Raw genomic sequence first — 6,497 nt, forward strand, 5'->3', positions numbered from 1 at the left:
AAGAGGAATACGATGGTCCGGCACCGTCCCGCACAGTCTGAGGTTCCTCAGGATAAGAGGAATACGATGGTCCGGCACCGTCCCGCACAGTCTGAGGTTCATCAGGATAAGAGGAATACGATGGTCCGGCACCGTCCCGCACAGTCTGAGGTTCCTCAGGATAAGAGGAATACGATGGTCCGGCACCGTCCCGCACAGTCTGAGCTTCCTCAGGGTAAGAGGAATACGATGGTCCGGCACCGTCCCGCACAGTCTGAGGTTCCTCAGGATAAGAGGAATACGATGGTCCGGCACCGTCCCGCACAGTCTGAGGTTCCTCAGGATAAGAGGAATACGATGGTCCGGCACCGTCCCGCACAGTCTGAGGTTCCTCAGGATAAGAGGAATACGATGGTCCGGCACCGTCCCGCACAGTCTGAGGTTCCTCAGGATAAGAGGAATACGATGGTCCGGCACCGTCCCGCACAGTCTGAGGTTCATCAGGATAAGAGGAATACGATGGTCCGGCACCGTCCCGCACAGTCTGAGGTTCCTCAGGATAAGAGGAATACGATGGTCCGGCACCGTCCCGCACAGTCTGAGCTTCCTCAGGGTAAGAGGAATACGATGGTCCGGCACCGTCCCGCACAGTCTGAGGTTCCTCAGGATAAGAGGAATACGATGGTCCGGCACCGTCCCGCACAGTCTGAGGTTCCTCAGGATAAGAGGAATACGATGGTCCGGCACCGTCCCGCACAGTCTGAGGTTCCTCAGGATAAGAGGAATACGATGGTCCGGCACCGTCCCGCACAGTCTGAGGTTCCTCAGGATAAGAGGAATACGATGGTCCATCTACACTGTGTGGTGCCGGATGGACATTTGAGGTAGTCGGGTTTTCTCCTGGACTATACTGTGTGATGTCCTCATCTTCTACTTTACAGTCTGAAGACAAAGTGAGACAATCCTCTGAGGTTTTCCTCATCTCCCGTCCATCTACTAAAATACAAATAAAAATATTATTACTAGACATGAGATGATTGGTTCCCCTAAACCAGGACTCTGCCCACATCAGGCAGCTTTGTCTCTGAGGGTCTTACAATTCCCCCCTCAAGGTAACTAGTAAATGGGTCCTCTGATCTCCTACCAGATCATTTCTTTATTCATGGACCTTAGTCAGAGAGTGAGGAAACAACGAGAACTGTCTTTTATAGGATTGACAGTGATGAGGGGATTATAGGACGAGGGTCCTTTGGGTCTGGTATGAATATTAAGAGGAACCCCAAACCAAAATAATAAAAAGAAAAAAAAAATGTGTGGGGGTCCCCCCCAAAATCCATACCAGGCCCTTATCCAAGCACGCAACCTGGCAGACCACAGGAAAAGAGGGGGGACAAGAGAGTGCCCCAGTTCCTGAATCATACCAGGCCACATGCCCTCAACATGAGGAGGGTGCTTTGGGGAAGGGGGAGTTCTGTGCCCCCCCACCCCAAAGCACCTTGTCCCCATATTGATGGGGACAAGGGCCTCATCCCCACAACCCCTACCTGGTGGTTGTGTGGGTCTGCAGGCGGGGGGCTTCTCGGAATCTGGAAGCCCCCTTTAACAAGGGGACCCCCAGATCCTATGTGAATTGGTAACGGGGAACATTGTCCCCCCCATTTCACAAAAAAATATTATTTTTTACAAAAGTCACTTCGGAACAAGTCCTTTATTAAAAAAAAATAAAAAATCCAGCTATGTAAATCCATCTTGCGCCGTCCGACCAAAAAAGTAAAAAAAAGTAAAAAACAAAACAGTTCCACCTTCATGGGAGGCTCCCCGCCCTCAGCTATATAACAGCTGTCAAAGTGAAAGAAGCGTCAGTTGGCGGGAGGCGGAGCTGTTGCAGCTTTTTTTTTTCTTCGGTTCGTCGCGGCGGAATAGAAGGATGAATGGACATCGCTGGACATTTGAATTTTTTAATAAAGGACTCGTCTCGTCTTTTTTTACAAATTGGTGAAATGGTATCCGTTACCTATTCACATGGGGGGGGGGGCAGGATCTGGGAGTCCTCTTGTTAAAGGGGGCTTCAAGATTCCGATAAGCCCCCACCCCCACTGGGCAAGGGTTGTGGGGGATGAGGCCCTTGTCCCTATCAAAATGGGGTGGGGTTCAGAAAAGGCCTGTTAATGGACTGGGGGGGGGGAATCCATGCTGTTTTTTTCAATGAGTTTTATCTGTATTGCTGGGACCCGACAATTAATTATAGCCGCGATCAGTTTTAAATAACTTTTTTCCTATAGAAATGTCATTTTGTGCAGGGACTGTTCTACACACGGGAAACACGAGCCACTTTACAGGCATACTATAGACACCCCCCCCCCCCCCCCAGGTACGAAATTTAAAGTAACATTTCACTTTTATTGTTTCACTTTAAACATTATTAAAATCACTGCACCCAAAACTTTTTTGCATTGATACATGTCCCCGGGGGCAGGACCCGGGTCCCCAAATACTTTTTAGGACAATACCTTGCATATTAACCTTTAAAATTAGTACTTTTGATTTCTCCCATAGACATCTAAAGGGTGTTTTGCGGCTTTCAAATTTCCCGCGAACACCCCAAATTGTTCGCTATTCGTCAAACACCTGATGTTGGAGTTGAACTTACGTTCAACTCCAACATCAGGCTCATCCATAGTGAGCAGTATGGGTGGAGGAATGGATTTAGTGTTAATGACCCACCTGTGCTGATCTCTGTAGGAGTGTCCTCCTCTATAAATGTCCCCGTTATTCCATCCTCCTCCATAGACTGCTGATCATCCCTCACATACGTCTCTTCTTCTTCTGATTTCACCTCAAATTCTATATCGATTGGATCTCCACTCTAAACCAAGAGAATGAGAGAGAATATCATCTGTAAGATATAAGCTTTATTATTGTGACATCACATAAAAAAAACAAAAAAATCCTCTCCAGAAGTCCATGTTCTAGATGCTCCGTCCCACCGACCTTGTAACAGTGAGGGATGGTGTGACCTTCCTGTGTGGAATCCCAGGAATACAGAGGACGGGGACATCTCTCTGGTGGGTTCCTGGTATTAGGTGGCTCCATCATATCCTTGTGTTCCTCTGAAAACTCCTCCATCACTCTATACTCCTCATCCTCCTCTTTATACTCTTCTTTAATATCAATATAATCACCCCCGAGGTTTCCACTCTGAATATATAATAAAACATTCATTATAATAAACATGTTTGTGTATAAATCATAACTACCAATAATTGTTCCTCATCTACCTGATGATGGTGGGGGATGGTGTGTTCTTCCTCCATCACCCCATCCTCATCATCCTCCTCCGTTATCTGTTCTTTAACCTCAACTTTAGGATCTCTCAGGTTTCCACTCAGGTTTCCACTCTGAATATAGAATAAAAATTACATCAATGGTAACAATGCAGATAATGTACAGATCCTAATGATACTATCAGTGATTGTTCCTCATCTACCTGATGATGGTGGGGGATGGTATGACCTTCATGTGTGGAATCCCGGGAATACAGAGGACGGGGACATCTCTCTGGTGGGTTCCCATTACTGGATCCATCTGTAGGAAACACACACACTGACTGAATACATTGTTTCTATGTGTTTATCAGATGATGGGGGATCTAGGTGGAGCCTCCGTACTGCTCTCTCCTTTACAATAAAGTCTCCTCTTACCCGGTGATGTGAGGGGCGGCTGATTGTCCATCATGACGTCCTTGTAGAGATCCTTGTGTCCTTCTAAATACTCCCACTCCTCCATGGAGAAATAGACAGTGACATCCTGACACCTTATAGGAACCTGACACACACAATGATACAGTCACCATCCAGACACACCCCTTGTCTGTTACTGGATAATGTCCCAGAATCCTCCTCACCTCTCCTGTCAGCAGCTCCATCATCTTCTTGGTGACTTCTAGAATCTTCTCCATGTTGTGTCTCTCGGGTTTTAGGGAGTCACATGGAGGCACTGTGATGGTCATGTGATCACCTGACTTCACAAGAGGAAATCTCTGTATTGGGGAACCAATAGGAATATCATGTTAGAATCCCAGAATCCTCCTCACCTCTCCGGTCAGGTCTGTGTATTATTAATAGAGATAAGAGTGATGTCATGTGACCTCCCAGAATCCTCCTCACCCCTCCGGTCAGGTCTGTGTATTATTAATAGAGATAAGAGTGATGTCATGTGACCTCCCAGAATCCTCCTCACCTCTCCGGTCAGGTCTGTGTATTATTAATAGAGATAAGAGTGATGTCATGTGACCTCCCAGAATCCTCCTCACCTCTCCGGTCAGGTCTGTGTATTATTAATAGAGATAAGAGTGATGTCATGTGACCTCCCAGGATCCTCCTCACCTCTCCGGTCAGGTCTGTGTATTATTAATAGAGATAAGAGTGATGTCATGTGACCTCCCAGAATCCTCCTCACCTCTCCGGTCAGGTCTGTGTTTTATTAATAGAGATAAGAGTGATGTCATGTGACCTCCCAGAATCCTCCTCACCTCTCCGGTCAGGTCTGTGTTTTATTAATAGAGATAAGAGTGATGTCATGTGACCTCCCAGAATCCTCCTCACCTCTCTGGTCAGGTCTGTGTTTTATTAATAGAGATAAGAGTGATGTCATGTGACCTCCCAGGATCCTCCTCACCTCTCCGGTCAGGTCTGTGTATTATTAATAGAGATAAGAGTGATGTCATGTGACCTCCCAGAATCCTCCTCACCTCTCAGGTCAGGTCTGTATTATAAATAGAGATAAGAGTGATGTCATGTGACCTCCCAGAATCCTCCTCACCTCTCCGGTCAGGTCTGTATTATTAATAGAGATAAGAGTGATGTCATGTGACCTCCCAGAATCCTCCTTCACTGAGATCCCTTCATTGGTTGCCAGTAAAAGACAGAATCACTTTCAAGGCACTCTGCCTAATACATAAGTGTATTCAAGGCAACGCCCCCCAATATCTATGCGAAAAAATAAAAGCCCATAACCCCAATCGCATTCTGCGATCCACCAATCAAAACCTCCTCCAGATACCCAAAGCCAGATACAAGTCCAAAGGAGATCGAAGATTTGCAGTCCAGGGACCTCGACTGTGGAATGCACTACCAACCACCATCCGACTGGAGTCGGACCACTTGGCCTTCAGGAGAAAGATTAAAACCCATCTCTTCTGAGGTCAAGGGGTTCCTTACCCATGAAATGGATACAGCGCCCAGAGGCGATTCAGTTTGCATGTGTTGCGCTTTACAAGTCTCTCTCTCTCTCTCCTCACCTCTCCGGTCAGGTCTGTGTCTTATTAATAGAGATAAGAGTGATGTCATGTGACCTCCCAGAATCCTCCTCACCTCTCCGGTCAGGTCTGATTTATTAATAGAGATAAGAGTGATGTCATGTGACCTCCCAGAATCCTCCTCACCTCTCCGGTCAGGTCTGATTTATTAATAGAGATAAGAGTGGTGTCATGTGACCTCCCAGAATCCTCCTCACCTCTCCGGTCAGCAGGTAGATGATCTCCAGGGTGAGGTTTAGAATCCTCTCAGTCATGTGACTCCGGTCTTCCTCCATGCTGATTGGTCATGTGATGTATACAGATTTACCTGTGGACCAATAACTGATAAGAGAGAATGATCTGGACTGTACTGGTTGTATAATATTAGGATGGGGGTGTATGGGGGATATTATGAGGTGTTCTATCATGTAAGAACGCCCCCCAGTGGTCTTACACACAGAGGAACATTCAGTTTAGTGTTTGATATGTTTCTGGGGTCTGGGATCCTCCTTCCCTTTGGCCTTTAACATTTCCCCACCTATGGGGCCGGAACATTCTCTTCATATTGGAGATGTGGGGGGGATAGGGGTGTGTTATGTAGACATAAAGTTTATGTCTATATAAACCTTCCCTATCCTCCCCACATCTCCAATATGAAGAGAATGTTCCGGATCCATAGGTGGGGAAATGTTCTGATCCTGAAGGGGTTAATCTACATTTCCACACTATATATGTGTGTATCATCATCTGCTGGAGATAAAAGACGTCACAGTGACTATGGAGGAAGAGGACGGACATGACGGGGTTACTGGGTGTAAATAGAAAATAAGATCTTATTACCTCCTCTGCTGCCTCTTCCCGCAACGTCACCTCTCTTTTTCCTCCCGACTCACCTCTCACCCGGAACTTCCTGTCTTCCATAGAGACTTCCTGTCTGCCATCTTGTGGAGATCAGAGGAACTGCAGAAACATCTCGTAGTGTGAACACGGCCTTGTGCTGTGTGTGTATGTATTGTATATCCTTATAGATGGGTCATCTCCTCTCCCACCAAGGGGGAGAGAAATATATTACTGCTCGGGGGAGGGGGGGAGACATTTTGGCCCCTTTGATTTTGCAGTAAAATTGATGTGAGATTTAGTCATGTAGAACATCTGTTATATGGATACAAAGAACCCCAGCCGAGAGTAAAGGGTGGAAATGGCTCCTGATCCCCAGATTTGG

At 46.7% G+C, this 6,497-nt stretch overlaps 1 long non-coding RNA gene across 1 annotated transcript; it reads right to left on the minus strand.

Moving 5' to 3' along the window:
* Positions 1-4,003: 4,003 nt before the first annotated feature.
* LOC120921775 lies at positions 4,004-6,156 on the minus strand. Its single transcript, XR_005744969.1, has 3 exons — positions 6,116-6,156; positions 5,494-5,603; positions 4,004-4,018 (listed from the first exon to the last, which is right to left on the minus strand). It is a non-coding gene; the product is annotated as an uncharacterized LOC120921775 (long non-coding RNA).
* Between the last annotated feature and the right edge of the window lie 341 nt (positions 6,157-6,497).

Source organism: Rana temporaria (assembly GCF_905171775.1).
Source record: "Rana temporaria chromosome 4 unlocalized genomic scaffold, aRanTem1.1 chr4o, whole genome shotgun sequence".
Lineage (NCBI taxonomy): Eukaryota > Metazoa > Chordata > Amphibia > Anura > Ranidae > Rana > Rana temporaria.